Here is a 21,698-nt window from a genome sequence, read left to right on the forward strand (position 1 = left end):
TAAATGGTCTAAACACCTCAATTAATAGGCAGAGGTTTTCCAGTTGGATAAATAAACAAGACACAACAATATGCTGCCCATAAGAAATTCACTTCAAATATAAAGACACAAATAGGTCACAGGTATGAGGATGGTAAAAGAAACACCATGTTAGCAGCAATCAAAAGAAAGCTGAAATCTTTATATCAATATCAGAAAAAGTAGATTTCAGAACAAAGAATACTACCAGATATAAAGAAGGTCATTTCCTAACGATAAATAGGTCAATTCATCAAGAGGACATAATAATCCTAGACATTTATACACATAATAAGAGAACTTCAAACTACATGAAATGAAAACTGACAAAAAACTACAATGAGAAATAGACAAAGCCACAACAGTAGAAGATTTCAATATCTTTCAATAATTGATAGAACAAGTAAAGATCAATAAGGATATAGAAAATTTGAACATCATTATTAACCAACTGGCATAATTCACATTTATAGAACATTATACCCAGCAACAGAATACAAAATTCTTATCTTCATGCACACATTACACTTCCAAGGTAGACCATATTCCAAGTCATACTAAATATTTCAATAAATTCAAAAAATTCACATCATACAAGTATGTTTTCTGACCACAGTAGCAGGAAATAAGTATTCCATAATAGAAATCTTTGGGGAAGAATCTCCAAATATTTGGAAAGTAAATAACACACCTCGATATAACCTATGGGTCACAAGAAATCAAAAGAGAAATTAGAAATTTTGATCTGATTAAAACAAAAATACAACATATAAAAATTTGTGGGCCGCGCCCTGCCTTTGCCCTTGCCACGCCGCCTGCTCGGGAGCGAGTCAGGTGGCGGCGCTGGCTACGGCGTGGCTGCTCCTGGCGGCTGCCGCCTGCGCACAGCGGCAGCAGGACTTCTACGACTTCAAGGCGGTCAGCATCCAGGGGTGTCACTGGAGAAGCACCACGGCTCGGTGTCCCTGGTGGTGAACATGGCTAGCGAGTGAGGCTTCACAGACCAGCACTACCAGGCCCTGCAGCAGATACAGCGGGACCTGCCGTCCCACCACTTCAACGTGCTTGCGTTCCTCTGCAACCAGTTTGGCCAACAGACACCCGACAGCAGAAGGAGATGGAGAGCTTTGCCCGCCGCACCTACAGTGTCTCTTTCCCCACGTTTTGCAAGATCGCAGTCACCGGCACTGGTGCCCACCCTGCCTTCAAGTACCTGACCCAGACTTCTGGGAAGGAGCCCACCGGGAACTTCTGTAAGTACCTAGTGGCCCCAGTTGGAAAGGTGATAGGGTGCTTGGGACCCAACCATGTCGGTGGAGGAGATCGGGTCCCAGATTATAGCGCTTGTGAGGAAGCTCATCCTGAAGAAGCGAGAAGACTTAAAATCAACTTTCCCTCCTCTCCCACTGTCCCCTCCCCTCCCCACGCTGTGCACAAGTGACCAAAGCAAACCCAAATGGTGCTACAAAGGGAGAGACTACTGACTCTGCTTCCTTCACTCTTATCCCACCGACCCCAGCACTCCTGTCGCAGGAAAATTCTAGTCGTTTGATTCTTTGAATCTTAGAGCAACCTGTAGGAAGCCCTGACCAGTGAGAGCTCTTGACCAAATGACTCAGTAAGAACCTCTAGTCCATGAAAACATGTGGCAAATAGAAGTATCTGAAGCAATAATCTCCTACCTGTTATGAACTCTGTAAAATGGGGCCAACTCCTACCTCACAGGGCTGTTGTGAGGATGAGGATGAAAGGCCTATGGAAGTGTCTAGGGCAGTGACAGCTAACTAGGAGGCATTCAAAAATTCTTTTCTGCAGATGAACGAAAAAATAAGTTGTGATCAATAAAAACTTGAAGGCCCCCCCCCACCAAAAAAAATAAGTTGTGGGCTTCCTCTAAAGCAGAACTTAGAAGAAAATTTATAGTACTAACTGTCTATATTAGAAAAGTGAAAAGGTCTTAAATCAAAAACCTCAGCTTCCAATTTAAAAAACTAGAAAGGAGGAGCAAGTTTAACAGGGTGAGCCAAAGGAAGGAAATAATAAATGTTAAAAAAATCAGGAAAAAAGTAATAGAGAATATCAATGATATCAAAAGCTGGTTTTTTGAGAACTTTAATAAAATTGATAAACTTCTAGCCAGACTTATAAGGGAAAGATGTGAGACAACACAAATTATCAACACTGGGAAGGAGAGAAATGACATCACTGCAGATTCTAAACATATTAAAGGGATAATAAGGATAGACAAGTTTATAGCCATAAGTTCAACAACTTGGATAAAGTGGAGAGATAACTTGAAAGACACAAACTAACAAAGATCACTCGAAAATAAGCTTGGATATTCTGAGGAGCCTCTCTACGGCTATCAAAGAAATTGAGTTTGTTGTTACAAACCTTCCCACAAAGAAAACTCCGGCACAGATGGCTTCACTGGTGAATTTTCCCAAACATTAAAGGAAGAATTACCATTCTACATAAACTCTTCCAGAAAATGGATAATGAGTGAATACTTCCCAACTCTTCTAAATGAGGCCAGCATTACTCTGATAGCAAAACCAGACAAAAACATAACAGAAGAGAAATCACAGAAGGTATCCCTCATGAACATAGCTGAAAAAATCCTCAGCAAAATAATAAAAAATCAGATGAAACAAAAAATAAGGATAATACGTGATGACCAAGTGGAGTTTATTCCAGAAATGCAAGGTTGATTTAACGTTCAAAAATCCATCAACATTATTCCCCATATCAACAAGCAAAAGAGAAAATAATATGATCACCTCGATAGGACTCAGAAAAAGCATTTGAAAAAAGGCACTATCCATTCCTGATTTTTAAGGAAATCTCTTAACAAAGCAGGAATAGAAGAAAATTTCTACAACGTGTTATACATGGTGGTTAAGTTTACAGGGTAACCCACAAATCTATTTAGTTCTTGTATAAATTGTTATATCTATGCAATTGTCAAGAATTGGAGGCAACACTCTTGAAATCTATAGCCTGGGATTTCAGTTACTCAAATTCCTTCAGCGCCAGGATCCCTTGGAAGGAAGCTGGCTGCTGGCTCAGCAAACCTGGGCTTATCTATAGAACCTGGTCACACTAAAGTGTACATAATCAGTCTCAACTCTATTAAAGGGCTGAAGACAGAAGACCACAGAGCATCTAGAGGAGATGGAAAAGGCAGTGGAATTTCTTACCTTTTTTAATCCTATAGGACTCTTATTGTCCATCTCTGTCCCAGAATAAAGACACAATTTTAATAGGTGTTAATAAACCTATGGGAGAAGAGAGCATAGAGGAGGAGGACTTTTCCAGGCTACACCAAACTTAAATGGGCTAAGATCTATAGACGTCACGGATCTGAAAGAGGGGAAAGGGTTCTATCACAGGACTTTCAGCCCATTAACCAAAATAATTCGTGTACTCACTGTAGCCTGAAGTCAAAGCTGCTTTCTCAAGGCCTGTGCTTTCCTGCAGAATCAGTCTCGTTGTCTCGTAGTTCAGAAACCTAAAGGGAAGGAATCATACTATTTAGCTCTCAATAAAGCTACCACAGTCCTTCAGACTCCACAGATTTAGCCCAAAATGATAGAGAAAGAAAACTATGAACGTACATTTCCTGTTCATTTCTCTCGGGGAAGTACCTGTATGGGAGTATGTGATCTACACCCGTACCCCACGCACACATGCAAGACTATTTCTGCTTCAGCTCTGGAATCCCACGCTGTCTAACCTTATCACTCCTCCCCGGGAATCCCCTCTCCACCCCTCCTCTCTCCTCTGCTGGCCTGGGTGGTGAGAAATTGGTGCATCATTTATATACATCAGGCAAGTAGATTTCTGGATCCTGCAGAGGAGATGAGAAGAAGGAAGGATGAGGTGCAGGACAACAGATCCCATGTAAAAGAGCAAGAAATTCATCTGCTTCATATCCTGACTGAGGGCGAGTCCTATTGACAGCCCTCAACTGCGAACAGATCATTAAACACTGTCCACAGAGGTACTTAAGAGATTTCATTGCTAGAGAAGCAATTAGCTCTCAGGGGATGGAGGCTACTTGCCATCCTACACTTCCCTTCTTTCCTTCCTTCCATAATTACTGAGTATCTTTTCTACGTCAAGTACTGTGCTAGGTTCTAGGGATACAATGACAAGTGTAGCGTACCTTGAAGAACCTGCGAAGTCTAAACAGAGGCAAATAGATATGCTGGCATGTACAGGCAATAAACACTTAGTAATATAATAACTGAATATATTATAAGGAATAATTATGCCAAGAGAAAGAGGCCAGACCAAAAAAAAAAAAAAACGGAGTTTATACTGAAATGATTCTCCAGGTATATATAATTCTTAAAAGTGTGAATTAATCTTTAACAACAGAAAGTAGATCAGTGATTGCTTGGGGATGGGGCCCAACGGAGGAGGTAGGGCAATAGGGAGAGATCATAAAAGGGCACAAGGAAATTTTAGGTGTGATGAATATACTCATTATCCTGATTCCGGTGTTGATTTCATGGGTACACATATATATCAAAACTTATTAAAATGGGCACTTTAAATATGTGCAGTTTATTGTATGTCAATTAAACTTCAGTAAAGCTGTTAAAAATATATTACAGGGTACAGTGTGGACACAAAGGAAAGAATGTTTGTTTTTTTCCTGCAGAGGATGAGACACTCTGCAGAAGCCTCTTAAACAGAGATTGCTACAAGCAATCACATTCTTTGTATTAGACAGGGTCCACACAAGGAACAGGTCACAATCAAATTGTGTAACATGGGAAGAGATCAATAAAAGGACTGGAGACAAAGGTGTGAGAAAGATGTGGAAAAATCTGAGGGATAGTGCAGCACCCCAGGACTAGTAGTGCAGGACACAGGCACTCCTTCTAGACTGGAAGTAGAGAGAAAGAGAGTGGTTCCTGGAACCTGCAAAGAGGGATGCTTGAAAAGGACCTGAAACCTTAGAGTCAACATCCCACCTATATGGACCTTTTAGGGAGGGAGCAGATGAAGAAAGACCCTAACTGGACTTTCCTCCTTCCCTTTCATTCCCTACTGGTGCTCCCAGTTGACCAACCCCATCCAAAACCAGAGAATAAGGAGGAATCCATTCAGACCAGCCTCCACGGTCTCAGAGCAGTATGGAGAATGAATCTGGAAAAACAAATAGATGATAGGCAACATAATCCTCATTATAGTCTGCTTTTTCCTTTTTTGGTCCAGGATCAAGAGATGCAAAATTATATAGAAACTAATGGAGAATCATGTTTTTCCTCTGAAAAACAATGATTATTTCAAACTTTTACTTCATACTGGTAAAAACACTAGTTTTTACTCTGATTGGATAATCTCAGTTCCTACATTTGGAAGGATGCTGTGGAGAGCATGAATTCGATAGCCAGAGCCCTAGGCCAGGAGCTGACAAGCCAAACTATGGCTCGTGGGCCAAATCTGGCCTACCATCTGTTTATGTACAGCCCGCAAGGTGAAGATGGTTTCTACATTTTTAAATGGTTGAAAAAAATATCAAAAGAAGAAAAATATTTTGTTATAAATGCAAATTACATGAAATTTAAATTTCAGTGTCCACAAATAAAGCTTTTCTGGAACCGGTATGCCCACAATTTACATTATTATCTGTGGCTTTTGCATTCAGTGGCAGAGTTGAGTAGCTGTCCACAAAACTTTAACTCTTACTCCCTGGCCTTTTACAGAAAAACTTTGATAACCCTTACCCTATGCTAAAGAAGCTGGAGATGTGGAGACAGATTCACCTGAGACCAGACCCTGATTCTACCAGTACCTGGATGTGTCATCCTGACATGTTACTCAATTTCTATGAGCCTTAGTTTTTTTAAGAAAAGAAGAGAGATAATCATGTCTACTATATAGAGTGACTGTTGAATATTAAGTCACAGAACAAAAGCAAAGTACCCAGCACATAGGCTAATACACAGAGAAATTATTCCTCTCCTTAAACGAATAATAGAAGTGAAAAACCATGCAACATTAAGTAACACAGTTTTCTTGCCTTTCTTTTTATATACCTTTTTTACTTTACCATATACTAAACATATTTCTATCTTCACATCATTCCAACTAGTGTCAGAGGAGATTTACCTCTAATCTAAAGCTAATCTCTTGCCAGTAAACACTAAATTCCATCCCTTTTCTATGTGCTTAGATAATAGTTCTTAATCTTTAGTGTGCTTAGAAATCACCAGGTATTAAGATACAGATCCCCGAGCTTATTGAAGAATCTGAATTTTAAAATTACTTTAAGAAACATTGATATAAGATTCTCCCCTTTCTTTCTCTCTCTCTCTCTCTCCACACACACACACAGAAATACTTCCTTTCTAATATTTTCAGTCTCTTTCATGGACTCTTTCTTTCAATATCCTTTATCAATATCCTTTAAAAAAAAAGATTAGGGACTTCCCTGGAGGTCCAGTGGTTAAGTCTTCACCTTCCAATGCAGGGGGTGAGAGTTCAATCCCTGGTCAGGGAGCTAAGATCCCACATGCCTCGCGGCCAAAAAACCAAAACATAAAACAGAAGCAATATTGTAACAAATTCAATAAAGACTTTAAAAATGGTCCACATCAAAAAAAAATCTTTAAAAAACAAAAAGATTAGAGCGTTTATCGTCCTAATAGCTTTTCTGGCTACCTTTTGATCTCTCTTATTTTTACCATCAAAATCACCACATGCACAATATATAACACATCTGAAGCTATTTGGGGAACTTGTGTGACTTCTATATCTGTAAATGCCTGTATCATCTCTCACTTTCCATCTATTTCTTCTGTTTCTATTTCTTTTGCTAGCTTCTTTTCCTCTTCTCTCCATCAAATAGAACTTTCCTCATTTTACTGCCACATGGTCCCTCAGAGCTATCTTTAAAGAACTTCATAGTCGGAGGCTAACATTCTTTTACCACAGGCATTGGAGTTGTATTCAATGTTTCCAGACATGGTTCCCAGGTGTTGAGGTTTGGTGGAACTCAAGTATTAACATCCATTTTTCCCTGCCTGAACTAACAGAGAGAAGAACTAGACAGACAACACAAATAGAAAGGGAAAAATATATAGATATACCATCTTTATTACCAATAAATCAGATTGTGGAGAATGTGTGTTATGTCAGCAGCCGGGGGGGGTTGCAATACTGAACTGCAGACTTAGACACACTTATATACCCCATCACAGGCATTGCTGGGAAACAATGGATATGGAAAAGAATCCTCCAGACAACTGTAGTCCACTCAGAGGAAGAAAGACTCTCTACGTAATCTTAATCATCAGTGAAGGACAAATTGACAATATGGAAATAGCAACAATTTGGGTAGAAGCTATAGTGCTACACAAGACTTGGTAACAGCAATTACTACCAAGTAACAGTAAGGTGTGGGAATGGAAGGTGGAAGGTTCTACTTAAGTTTTAGAAAAGATATTTTAAAAGCTTAGGGCAAAAACATGCCGTTTTAAAGGGATGGGCTTTGTGATAATAGGGGCAAGCTGGAAAGGGCTGGAGGGAAAGAATCTTAACTAAGTAATCATTTAAAATGCTCTAAAATTGTAAGGAAGGAGGCAATTAAAGACATCTTCTAAAAGGAACTAGGACAAGCTGTGGAATGTGGGGACATGACCAAGACCAAGCCAAAAGATTAATGTGAACTTGTATGAGTTATCAGGAAGACTAAAGCCCTTACTGAAGAAGGTGAGCCTCAAAAATTCTATACACAATATAAAGAACTTTAAAGATGTGTTCCAAATTAAAAGAAAGAGAAATAGTCTCAGGCTGTATGATGTAATGTTCACAGATGACAAAGAAAAGGCAACTGACTCAACATTACTCTTTGGCAAGTCATTTTATTTCTCCATGACACAGTTTCCTGCCTCAAGTGAAAAGGTGTTGGGCACCAAGATCCTAACCAATTAATTTTGTTTCCAATGTTCACAAGGGAGAATGATCTTCAAGCTATGAAGGGGAGTATATATACTTTCCTTAGCACAGTGAGAAAACATAGGTTGAATTAATAAATGGAACAATAAAAAACAAGGCATGTCACATTGACTTCATTTCTGCTAATGGGTTAAGAGGAAAATGTCATTGACATAATTTTCTTGATTTCAATGATGTGTGTAATGAATCCTCCAATGACATAATTTTGGATAAAACAATTGGCAAGTAGGGAGGAAAAAGAGTGGAATTAAATATGAACAACAATAACAGTATGTATCTTTATCATTCTACCGGTGTGACCTTAGTAAACATTAGTAAATTTCTTTGGGTCTGTTTCCTAATTGGTTAAAAAAAAATAGGCACTTGAGCTATTTTATTCTGAGCTGATTTCCTACTCTAAATTCAAAGATTCTAAAGTTCTAGTAATTTGATGTCGACATGTAAGGAGACTTTAGTAGACTGCAACAAGACCTTGGCTTTGCACAGTTCAGACTTTTTACCAGAGACCTGGATGAAGATATTGAAGGCCTGCTTATGTAATTTACAGATAACACAAACCTGGATTGGACATAGTGCAGAAATAGGATTTGAAATAAAGTCTTAAGAAATTGAGGCTTGGGCTTCCCTGGTGGCGCAGTGGTTGAGAGTCCGCCTGCCGATGCAGGGGACACGGGTTCGTGCCCCGATCCCGGAGGATCCCACATGCCGCGGAGCGGCTGGGCCCGCGAGCCATGGCCGCAGAGCCTGTGTGTCCGGAGCCTGTGCTCCGCAACGGGAGAGGCCACAGCAGTGAGAGGCCCGCGTACAACAAAAAAAAAAAAAAAAAAAAAAAAGAAATTGAGGCTTATAGATTGCTTTTGTACTCAAATGAGAATACTTAATTTAGCAGCAGTTTATATGTGTGAAAAAGCAATAGTGGTCTCAAATTTAGTAGGAACTAACAGTGTAATATGAATATGTGTGTGCGTGCATGTATGTGTGTGTATGAGAGAGAGAGAGAGAGAGAGAGAGAGAATAACACCATATTATCAATATGTAACAAGAGCCTTAAAAAATTGTATACCTAGTCACAAATTTCCACTTCGGTAGTTCATTTTAAGGAGGCAATAAAGAATATGTTCCTAAGTATCAGCTACACAAATATTTATTGCTGAACTATTTATAATTGCTTAAAATTAAAAGAAAACAACTATTCAACAATACGGAAAAGGTACAGTTAAATAAATGGTGACAATCTTTTCAACAGATTCTTATAAAACAAAAAAAGTGTTTATATATATATATACATATGAAAAGATGGTCATGATATATCCCTTAAATAAAACAATAAAAACCATTTTACAAGACAGTACCTAGTATGAACTCATCATTGATAAATAAAAATGCGTCTGTAACAGGCTGTCTTAGGATTCCAGGTGTATATACATGGGGCACCTTTCAAGGTATAGACTGACAATATCCCACTCAATGGTATTTTCACCTGTATGCCACGGGACAATGGCAGGTAGAAGTTGTGGTACATATGTGTTTGATTTGAGCAATTAAGCATCCATTTCTCATTTTTTTTTTTTCGGCAAAAGTGACCTAGTTTCTTCTGGGGCCACCCCTATCCCCAGCTCTAGGAGTTGGCATGTGACCCAGCCTACATTAATCAGTAACTTTCATTCCCCTACAATAATGATCAATTCAGGAATTGTCAAAGGAGTGATTTGAGCCTAATATTAACTTTCTGATGGAAGCTAGAAGGGCTTCTTTTTCCTTGAATTTGCGGCTGGGAGGGTGTTGGTTCAACCTATACAGTAGCCATGTCTCCACTGGTATGAGAGTCTGTCTGAAGGTGGAAACGATAGGAAACAGAGCTCACATGTTCGGAGAGAATCCAGGTCCTGAAGCTATCATTTGAGTCCCTGTACACAGCTCTACCTGGGATCAGTTTCTCTGGCTTTCCAGAATGTTCAGCTTTTTTACCCAATAAATTCCTATCTGAATGGGGTTTTCAGGTTCTTATGTCTCTGAGTATTGTGATGATATGGTGGAGTGAACTGACAAACAAATCTAGAGTTTACTATAGTTCTGAGCTCACTATCAAGGATGCTGATATGCCCTATGACTGGCCCCACCCACCAGTAAGGGAGAGAGAGTCACCTGGACCTCCAATGAGGTGGACATTCTCCAATAAGAGAGACAGAAATATCAAGGTGGTTGTCAGAGCCCACGCCTCTAGCAGCTTTCCTGGGAGTGGAGGCAACGTGTAATGGGAAGACTCTGAGGCAAGAAAGTGATCAGAGGAAAAACCCAAGGTCAGTGTCTCCCAGAAGGTGATTTGGGTTTCAGTTGGCATTAATCAGAAATGACAAATGGAGTTATGTATCAGGCACCGAGGTTTCCTGTGTGATGGCAATGAGTACAGCCAGTTTCCATGAAGAACATTTTCTCATGGCTTGGGCATCACCATATGACCCTGAGAGCCATGTGGGTAGCATGTGATGTATACAAGAAATCCACTGAACTTCTAGAGAAGAGCGGCAGCAGTGCCAAACTCTGATGAAGACAGAGCAACTGCCATGGGACCCTAGGAACCGGTTGTAGGCAGTTTCTTCAATGCAGGGAAATGACCGTGCAACATCAGTGAGCTCTAAGCAGTAGGTCAGTGCCCACAGGGCAGCAGCCTAGATCTGAGAGGAGGGTTCAGATCTAAGACCTGGGGCAAAGTGAAAAGAAAGGCACAAGTAGCAGCTCATGGACTAAGAAGGCACAGTAGGAGGAGCCACCCAGGAATCTCAGAAAGGAGTGGAAGCAGTCCTGCAGTCATGTAGCTGCTGGACATAGAAGTTAACAAATAACTGCGTTAAATGAAGAAGTGGCCATTCTATGTGGAAAAACTGGAATTTGGGAGTGTGGAATTCCTTTTTACCTTTTCCTTCTTTTTTTCCACTTATCTCTAATTCCTAATTTTTCTACAACGAATATAAGTTGCTTATATAATAAAATGTTATATTATTTTCACAAAATGGCAAAAAAAAAAAAGCAGCCTTTGCTTTTGCATTAATAGAAAGATAACACCCTGATCCAGGGAATTCTACCATTGTGAAACAACGGCCACACTCCAACTTTTGCAGATCAGCTTACCTCTGCACGCAGTTCTTCTGACAGCACACTTTAAGGGCAATGTTGATAAATTAAAGGGAGAATAGGAGTAGGCAAAAGGGTTTGCCAGCACGCTTTTAAAAGTAGTAGAAAGGGGCTTCCCTGGTGGTGCAGTGGTTGAGAGTCCGCCTGCCGATGCAGGGGACATGGGTTCGTGCCCCAGTCCGGGAAGATCCCACATGCCGCGGAGCGGCTGGGCCCGTGAGCCATGGCCGTTGAGCCTGCGTGTCAGAAGCCTGTGCTCTGCAGCGGGAGAGGCCACAACAGTGAGAGGCCCGCATACCGCAAAAAAAAAAAAAAAATAGTAGAAAGAACTGAAATATCTAGCCTGGACGAGAGACTTCTGAGTGGAGAGAAGAGTAGCTATACCTAGTACAACATAGGGGCTTACTTCACACTTGTGAATAATTAGTAGTTAAATAAATGACATCTTGCTGGCTACATTATAAACCTCTTATGAGAGGAAGTTATGAATTATACTTCTTTCTATCCCTTCAGAGCCTATGACCATGCTTGGCACATAGTGAAGGCTCAGTTAAGTATTTAGTGGTATTATATTTCATTCGTAGTCCCCATCACAGTTCTAGATAAACAGCTAGAAGCAGATCCCAGGAGCTGGGAAACAGGTAATTCTCTTGTATCTATCTTCTCTTCTGGCTCATCCTTTACCCCCAGACCACTTGCCACTAAAGAACCTCACCTTTTTACCTCTAATGACCCCATGACCTTCACCTCCGATCCACTTAATCCATCCACTGCTCCCCATGTTGGTATTCTCCATTATCCTGCGCTGCTCTACCACTGAGATTGTAAACTCTGAAATTCCAGTTGCATTGTCAAACTTTCTAAACATGGCCGATCAGTGCCTCTAACCTTACATGATTACAACTAAATTCATCTTGTCAGCCAAGATGACATCTTGTCATTTTTCATCGTTTGTTTTTTCATATTTCTGGTAACAGTGCCATAACTGGCTTGTTAACTGATGGGGATAACCTCCAAGTCATCACTCTCCCAAGTTCAAGTGCTGCTCCTTCACCACTTTCTAGACAATAATGACGGCATTCTAATGCGACTCCTTAGTTCCTTCTTCACACTGCAAACAAATCATTCCCACTGCCCTCAGATTAGGCTTCCCAGTGCCTCACTCTCATCGTGGTACTTGCTGAAAAGCCTAGCTGACACCCTTTCTGACTAAATGGAAACTAAATCCTCCAGTTTGTTACACAAACCTTTTGACAAACTGATCCTAATCTGTCTTTTCCAGCATGATTTCCAACAACTCCCATAAATCAGCCCTCTGCTTCAATCTGTTCTACTCAGATATCTTTGATGCTTCTCAGCCCCTCAAACCTTCCATTGCCCTTCTGTTTTCAAGTCCTACTTCAAAACCCATCCTTGCCTTGTAACCTGCTCTCATCTCCTCTCCTGAGTCAAAAAAGTAAATGTCCCCCCCAACAAACTTCTATATCACATCCTATCTTGTTACTCTTACCTCTTCCTTGTATTTTCATAGGAATGTATACATTTGGCTGATTTTTCATAACAAAGTACATAATATAGTGAGACCCTACATTATACAACCTTGTATTATTTATTCATCCAATGATTTAAAATGTTTATTGAACACCTCATATGTGTAGGTGATGGGTATAAGTAATGACCAAGATGGATTTGTCCCTATGCTCTTGAGGCTTAGTTTAGCAATGTAAGACTATCAATAAACAAATGACTAATAAGTAGCTGATCAATTAGAATTATGATAAATACTAAAAATAAAAAGTACATAATGCAGTATCAATATATAGAAAGTAAACATGTAAGATGATACTTTTGATGATACTGTTTTTATAATCCAAAACACCCTTTCAAAATGGAGCCATATTCAGTCTAGCTTAAAAGTATTTGCGAGGGGCTTCCCTGGTGGCGCAGTGCTTGAGAATCTGCCTACCAATGCAGGGGACACGGGTTCGAGCCCTAGTCTGGGAAGATCCCGCATGCCATGGAGCAACTAAGCCCGTGGGCCACAACTACTGAGCCTGCGCGTCTGAAGCCTGTGCTCCGCAACAAGAGAGGCCGCGACAGTGAGAGGCCCGCGCACCGCGATGAAGAGTGGCCCCCGCTTGCCACAACTAGAGAAAGCCCTCGCACAGAAAGACCCAACACAGCCAAAAATAAATTAATTAATTTAAAAAAGTATTTGCGAGTTTAGAAGACACTATTTTTCTTGATTTACAGCATGATCTGGTTATTATGAGTAAAGACTACAATATCTGAGGGACAAAATAGGAAATTAAATTCCCATTCTTGGGCAAGCGTAACTGACTAGCTTAGCTGCAAACCTCAGGCAGAAGTATAGTGTGGCCTTTTTCTTCCTGTTGTTTTACTCTAGAGCAGCTATTTTCTGCTTTTATCATTGCGTGGAGCCATCAATCATGGCCAGTAATCTCCAACAAAAAAAGAAGAGCATAAATATCAAGAGGCAAGTGATTCATCATGAAGCCTGATGCCAGCTATAAGGGAAAAAGCCCTTTCTGGCCTGGAGCTAGCAGGCACAATAGCACATTATTCCCGAAGGAGCTATGACTTGAAATGTCTGAATGGGCTTACCACCAGTCTCAGCCTATTATTCATGCAGAGGCATGTAAACTCTTCAAATATACCTTTTTTTACAGTATGGAGACTGTTCCTGGTATTTCTATATTCATCAAAAGACAAGGTTAGATATTCTTTTTTTGTTTTCTCCCACTGAATTCATGCTTCTAACTGTGAGAGTATAAAATTCCCTCCAACTCTCTTAAGCAAGGGCTTTCTCTTTCTCAAACACAAGGTACCCTATACTTTGGCACCTCTGATTGTCACTACATGAGTACTAAGAATAACAAATTACAGGCGACTAATAGTCACATAAATGGAAGCAAGAGGGCCACCATCACAGCCACTTTTATAACGTGGCCTGTGGGTGAAAGAAGGGACACTAGGACAGAAGGCAACATTCTAGGTAGAGACGGCCCCACTGGGGATGAGATGGACTAAAAGAAGTACCCATACAAAAGGTTACTAGTGAGGACTAGCTATCGTATGGCCCTGAATTAAAAGGAAAATGCAGTGAACGAATAAAAGCCCCTGTTGTTGTGTCCTCTAATTAACTGTCCTTTACATGTCCTTAAGGATGATGAAGAACACACAGGGCATATAGGAAAATTTCGACAATGAACCATGAACGTTGTTGCCTCTGCAACAAAGGGTAAATGGGGAATGAAAAAATCCAATAGGCTTTTCCATGCCTTGCCCCCTTTCTCTCAGGGGAAAAAAAATTCGTGGCAAGCATATTGGAGACATTGTTGAAGAACAGTTCCTCTTCACATAAAGGTTACCTCTGTAAAGCTGCCAAGGTCCGTGCCCTGGTGGCTCATCCGCCAAGTAAGTGCCAGTTGTGGAATCTATACTGTGGCAGACCTGGCTCTCCCACCCTCCTTATGAATCCCCGTTCTTTGCTCCTTTGTACCAGAGTTGCCACTTCTCCCACTCCCTGCCCTCCCTTCTTATTGGAGATATCTCTTTCCCCACATATGAGCTGAATGTTCCGTTGTTTGCCAGGAAGCCAGGCTTACTGAATGCTGACTTCATGGAAGTCACACAAGAGAAGCAAACAGTAGTCTTCCAAGTAATCTGCATGAAAAGTGACCTTACAAGATATAAAGTGCCCAGCTTGGCTGGTGATGCATCATTTGTGCCACTTTGAAGGAGAGGAGGTATTATGTATTATATATATGTATATATAATATATACATAGATTTTTCCTTTAATATATACACATATACATATATGGCTCTGTTTCCATTTTTAGTTGAGTGTTTTAAATGGCTTTGTATTTTTATCCAATGACTTATTTTTTCTCTTTTGTAAAGAACCACAAGAAAAGTGCAACTTTAAACTAGTTGTTCCATTTTTTAAATCACTAGAATATTCTAGAGTGTGTGTGTGTGTATGTGTGTGTGTGTGTCTGTGTCTCTGTGTGTGTGTGTGTGTGTGTGTGTGTGTATGCCACTTAATATCCAATTTCTGGGGTCTGATATGATGGAAAGGTATATTTCATTTCTTTTATTTTCACATATAAGATGAAAGGGCCTATTCAAAAGAAGCATATAAGTGCTCAGTAAAAGATATTCTCCTAATATAAAAGACATCTCCATAGTCATCACTTTCTGCAGTCCTCAAAAGTAAAAATTTTTAGTATATGTCATCTCAAACTATGCCCCTTTGGCATTTATTCAAGCTACTTTTATGCTGCGACTTTATAAGAAGTAAAAGGAGATTAGGTAATCACTTGTAGTAAACTGTATATTTTTTACTCTAAACAGCTTTATAAAGTGCACTGTCACTCCTTTAGGTCAACTATCATTAGGTATATGTGGCTTGATAAACTCACAGGGCAAACACTGCTTGACAGTAATAATTTGATTTTTATAAAGCAGAGCGGAGGATATCATGGTTATATTTTGAATAATACATGGTCATAGATACAATTCTTCAAAACCCTGGAAAACACATAGATTGCTTATAATAAAAACTATCCCCTAGTATATCTTAATAATAATTAATTGTCTATATTGTGCTGACACACAAACTGTTCAATTTTTCTCTCTCTGATGTCACACATCTTCATATTGATGAAGAAATAAAACTACCATATGTTATATGCTTCCATATTTATGACAATTACAAAAAGAAAGAAAGAAGTAGAGTAAGCTAATTTCACAAAAGAGAGACATGTATTTATTGAACAATTCAATACCCAGCTGACAAGGAGTTGCAAATTGTGCCCAGGACAGCTATTAAGGAATGAAATATCCATGTTAGTAATGTGATTCCACTGTAGACTTTTTTCATATATTATTCATTTTTCCCACTGTTTTCACTAATAAAACCAATAGAAGCCATCAAAATTAAATCTGATAGGAAGTCAGATCACTCAGAATCAGTAAAGGGAAATAAAGATTCAGTGTAAGCCTGCCTGCTCAGCTCAGCCCTGATCTGCAAGGAACTAAGAGCTGTTTGGCACTCTGTTAGCAATCTTGGCAGAAATTCGAAAGATTGAATGGAGATGAATTCTTAATGACTTCCTAACATTTAAGTGGGGGGCTCTTTCCAGAAGGAGGCTGAGACACAAGACTTATAATTACAGAATGAGGGAATTGGGTACATTGAAGCTTCTCCTCAGTATGGAAATATAGGAAGCCAGTTCTCAGCAGAAACAAGATTCTGCCATCAGATTCAAACGATAACAGAGGAGTTCTCAAAATACATTTAAAATATTAGTTTCCTTTGAACAAAGAGCATTTCTTCATGCTGGTTGTCTTCTGAGACTCCTTCAGATATTGAAAGACAGCTATGCGGCTTTCTTGAGTCTTCTCAGGTCTAGGATATGAATTTTCCTTTTTGATCAATTTCAATTGGAAATTACATTGATATTTGACCTTTGATCCTAATGCTATGGATCTCTGGTTGGTCATATATTGAATCTTAAAGAGGTGAAATATTGTGTGCTAGATTACTCATTCCTTATTGTGTGTTAGATTACACAGTCCTTAAATAACTGAATCACTTTGCTGTACACGTGAAACACTGTAAATCAACTATACTTCAATGAAAAATAAAATAAAAATTTAATCATGAATTCTAGAATGAGAATATCTTTCCCTGTGTAACCACATTTTTCCTTAAGTCAGATTAATCACATGCCCTTCTACTGTCCAATATGGTAGGCACAAGCCACAAGAGACCAATCAGCAGCTGAACTGTGGCTGTTCTGAGCTGACTTGCAATATGAACACAAAATACACACCTGAGTTTGAAGATGTCATATAAAAAAAGAATTAATATATCTCAATAAGGTATTTATATATGTTACATGTTGAAATGATATTTTAGATATGTTGTATTAAATAAAATACACTATTAAAATGAATTTTACTTGTTTATTTTTACTTTTAAAATATGTGGCTAGGGCTTCCCTGGTGGCGCAGTGGTTGAGAGTCCGCCTGCTGATGCAGGGGACACGAGTTTGTGCCCCGGTCCAGGAAGATTCCACATGCCGCAGAGCGGCTGGGCCCGTGAGCCATGGCCGCTGAGCCTGCGCATCCGGAGCCTGTGCTCCGCAATGGGAGAGCCCACAACAGTGAGAGGCCCGCATACCACAAAAAAAAAAAAAATGTGGCTACTAGAAAATTTGAAATTCTATATGTGCCTCACATTGTGTATCTATTAGATAGTGCTGGTCTATATAGCTATAGCTAATAGTCAATATAAATGCAAATTCTGAGCAAATCACTTTTCTTTCTTTTGCCTGGCCCAGTTTGTATGTTTTATGGAGCCTAGGAGACATTTCTGCTGGGAGAATATATAAGGATCATATTAGGCAGTCATTGGTCACCCAGAATATGACCCTCAACATAGGCAGTACTGCTATAATCCTCAGGAAAGAGGGGTCCTTAATAAATGAGGTAATGGACATGATCATCGACTTTCCCAGACCCCCAAATCTGGCATTTGGGGCCCTGGGATCACAAGCACATCTCAAAACAGGAATAGAATTCATTGTATGGAAACATTCCCTTTAACCCCATGGTTAGTATGAAGACAATTTAAGCTGAAGAAATACTTGAGATTCAACAGATGCAGGAAACAAGCCTTCTTGGAGTGCCCCTTACCTTAATAAAAGCAGAAACTTTTGAGAAATGACCACAGCTGTCAACGCCCTCTTCAGGGTGGCTTCTATTCCAGGAGAGAGACCAAGAGTAACCCTACCAGGGAATTCCCTGGCAGTCCAGTGGTTAGGACTCCGCACTTTCACTGCTGTGGCCCAGGTTCAATCCCTGGTCAGGGAACCCTGCAAAGCCCTGCAGCATGGCCAAAAAAAAAAAAAAAAAAAAAAAACTAACACACAAAACTATAAAATTATCTGAACGTTGAACTCATGCTTTCTTTTTTTTTTTTTTTTTTCTGGTATAGCACAAGTTTTTTTTTTTTTTTTAATTATTTTATTTTATTTTTATTTTTTTGCTTTATAACAAATTTAATCAGTTATACATATACATATGTTTCCATATCCCCTCCCTTTTGCATCTCCCTCCCACCCTCCCTATTCCACCCCTCCAGGTGGTCACAAAGCACCGAGCTGATATCCCTGTGCTCTGCGGCTGCTTCCCACTAGCTATCTACCTTACGTTTGGTAGTGTATATATGTCCATGCCGCTCTTTCACTTTGTCCCAGCTTACCCTTCCCCCTCCCCATATCCTCAAGTCCATTCTCTAGTAGGTCTGTGTCTTTATTCCTGTCTTACCCCTATGTTCTTCATGACATTTTTTTTCTTAAATTCCATATATATGTGTCAGCATACAGTATTTGTCTTTCTCTTTCTGACTTACTTCACTCTGTATGACAGACTCTAGGTCTATCCACCTCATTACAAATAGCTCAATTTCATTTCTTTTTATGGCTGAGTAATATTCCATTGTATATATGTGCCACCTCTTCTTTATCCATTCATCCGATGATGGACACTTAGGTTGTTTCCATCTCCGGGCTATTGTAAATAGGGCTGCTATGAATGTTTGGGTACATGTCTCTTTTTGAATTATGGTTTTCTCAGGGTATATGCCCAGTAGTGGGATTGCTGGGTCATATGGTAGTTCTATTTGTAGTTTTTTAAGGAACCTCCATACCGTTCTCCATAGTGGCTGTACCAATTCACATTCCCACCAGCAGTGCAAGAGTGTTCCCTTTTCTCCACACCTTCTCCAGCATTTATTGTTTCTAGATTTTTTGATGATGGCCATTCTGACTGGTGTGAGATGATACCTCATTGTAGTTTTGATTTGCATTTCTCTAATGAGTAAAGATGTTGAGCATCCTTTCATGTGTTTGTTGGCAGTCTGTATATCTTCTGTGGAGAAATGTCTATTTAGGTCTTCTGCCCATTTTTGGATTGGGTTGTTTCTTTTTTTGTTATTGAGCTGCATGAGCTGCTTATGAATTTTGGAGATTAATCCTTTGTCAGTTGCTTCATTTGCAAATATTTTCTCCCATTCTGAGGGTTGTCTTTTGGTCTTGTTTATGGTTTCCTTTGCTGTGCAAAAGCTATTAAGTTTCATTAGGTCTCATGTGTTTATTTTTGTCTTTATTTCCATTTCTCTAGGAGGTGGGTCAAAAAGGATCTTGCTGTGATTTATGTCATAGAGTGTTCTGCCTATGTTTTCCTCTAAGAGTTTGATAGTGTCTGGCCTTACATTTAGGTCTTTAATCCATTTTGAGCTTATTTTTGTGTATGGTGTTAGGGAGTGATCTAATCTCATACTTTTACATGTCCCTATCCAGTTCTCCCAGCACCACTTATTAAAGAGACTGTCCTTTCTCCACTGTACATTCCTGCCTCCTTTATCAAAGATAAGGTGACCATATGTCGATGGGTTTAACTCTGGGCTTTCTATCCTGTTCCATTGATCTATCTTTCTGTTTTTGTGCCAGTACCATACTGTCTTGATTACTGTAGCTTTGTAGTATAGTCTGAAGTCAGGGAGCCTGATTCCTCCAGCTCCATTTTTCGTTCTCAAGATTGCTTTGGCTATTCGGGGTCTTTTGTGTTTCCATACAAATTGTGAAATTTTTTGTTCTAGTTCTGTGAAAAATGCCAGTGGTAGTTTGATAGGGATTGCATTGAATCTGTAGATTGCTTTGGGTAGTAGAGTCATTTTCACAATGTTGATTCTTGCAATCCAAGAACATGGTACATCTCTCCATCTATTTGTATCATCTTTAATTTCTTTCATCAGTGTCTTATAATTTTCTGCATACACGTCTTTTGTCTCCTTAGGTAGGTTTATTCCTAGATATTTTATTCTTTTTGTTGCAATGGTAAATGGGAGTGTTTCCTTGATTTCACTTTCAGATTTTTCATCATTAGTATATAGGAATGCCAGAGATTTCTGTGCATTAATTTTGTATCCTGCTGCTTTACCAAATTCATTGATTAACTCTAGTAGTTTTCTGGTAGCATCTTTAGGATTCTCTATGTATAGTATCATGTCATCTGCAAACAGTGACAGCTTTACTTCTTCTTTCCCAATTTGGATTCCTTTTATTTCTTTTTCTTCTCTGATTGCTGTGGCTAAAACTTCCAAAACTAGGTTGAATAAGAGTGGTGAGAGTGGGCAACCTTGTCTTGTTCCTGATCTTAGTGGAAATGGTTACAGTTTTTCACCATTGAGGACGATGCTGGCTGTGGGTTTGTCATATATGGCCTTTATTATGTTAAGGAAAGTTCCCTCTATGCCTACTTTCTGCAGGGTTTTTATCATAAATGGGTGTTGAATTTTGTCGAAAGCTTTCTCTGCATCTATTGAGATGATCATATGGTTTTTCTCCTTCAATTTGTTAATATGGTGTATCACGTTGATTTATTTGTTTCCTAGTATTTTGTTGAGAATTTTTGCATCTATGTTCATCAGTGATATTGGCCTGTAGTTTTCTTTCTTTGTGACATCCTTGTCTGGTTTTGGTATCAAGGTGATGGTGGCCTCGTAGAATGAGTTTGGGAGTGTTCCTCCCTCTGCTATATTTTGGAAGAGTTTCAGAAGGATAGGTGTTAGCTCTTCTCTAAATGCTTGATAGAATTCGCCTGTGAAGCCATCTGGTCCTGGGCTTTTGTTTGTTGGAAGATTTTTTATCACAGTTTCAATTTCAGTGCTTGTGATTGGCCTGTTCATATTTTCTATTTCTTCCTGATTCAGTCTTGGAAGGTTGTGCATTTCTAAGAATTTGTCCATTTCTTCCAGGTTGTCCATTTTATTGGCATAGAGTTGCTTATAGTAATCTCTCATGATCTTTTGTATTTCTGCAGTGTCAGTTGTTACTTCTCCTTTTTCATTTCTAATTCTATTGATTTGAGTCTTCTCCCTTTTTTTCTTGATGAGTCTGGCTAATGGTTTATCAATTTTGTTTATCTTCTCAAAGAACCAGCTTTTAGTTTTATTGATCTTTGCTATCGTTTCCTTCATTTCTTTTTCATTTATTTCTGATCTGATTTCTATGATTTCTTTCCTTCTGCTAACATTGGGATGTTTTTGTTCTTCTTTCTCTAATTGCTTTAGGTGCAAGGTTAGGTTGTTTATTTGAGATGTTTCCTGTTTCTTAAGGTGGGATTGTATTGCTATAAACTTCCCTCTTAGAACTGCTTTTGCTGCATCCCATAGGTTTTGGGTCGTTGTGTCTCCATTGTCATTTGTTTCTAGGTATTTTTTAATTTCCTCTTTGATTTCTTCAGTGATCACTTCGTTATTAAGTAGTGTATTGTTTAGCCTCCATGTGTTTGTATTTTTTACAGCTCTTTTCCTGTAATTGATATCTAGTCTCATAGCATTGTGGTCAGAAAAGATACTTGATACAATTTCAATGTTCCTAAATTTACCAAGGCTTGATTTGTGACCCAAGATATGATCTATCCTGGAGAATGTTCCATGAGCACTTGAGAAAAATGTGTATTCTGTTGTTTTTGGAT

At 39.3% G+C, this 21,698-nt stretch overlaps 1 pseudogene; it reads left to right on the top strand.

Moving 5' to 3' along the window:
- Nucleotides 1-796: 796 nt before the first annotated feature.
- Nucleotides 797-1,502, top strand: LOC132495800 (glutathione peroxidase 7-like; annotated as a pseudogene).
- The last annotated feature ends 20,196 nt before the right edge of the window (nucleotides 1,503-21,698 follow it).

The sequence above is a fragment of the Mesoplodon densirostris genome, chromosome 9 (genome assembly GCF_025265405.1).
Source record: "Mesoplodon densirostris isolate mMesDen1 chromosome 9, mMesDen1 primary haplotype, whole genome shotgun sequence".
Lineage (NCBI taxonomy): Eukaryota > Metazoa > Chordata > Mammalia > Artiodactyla > Ziphiidae > Mesoplodon > Mesoplodon densirostris.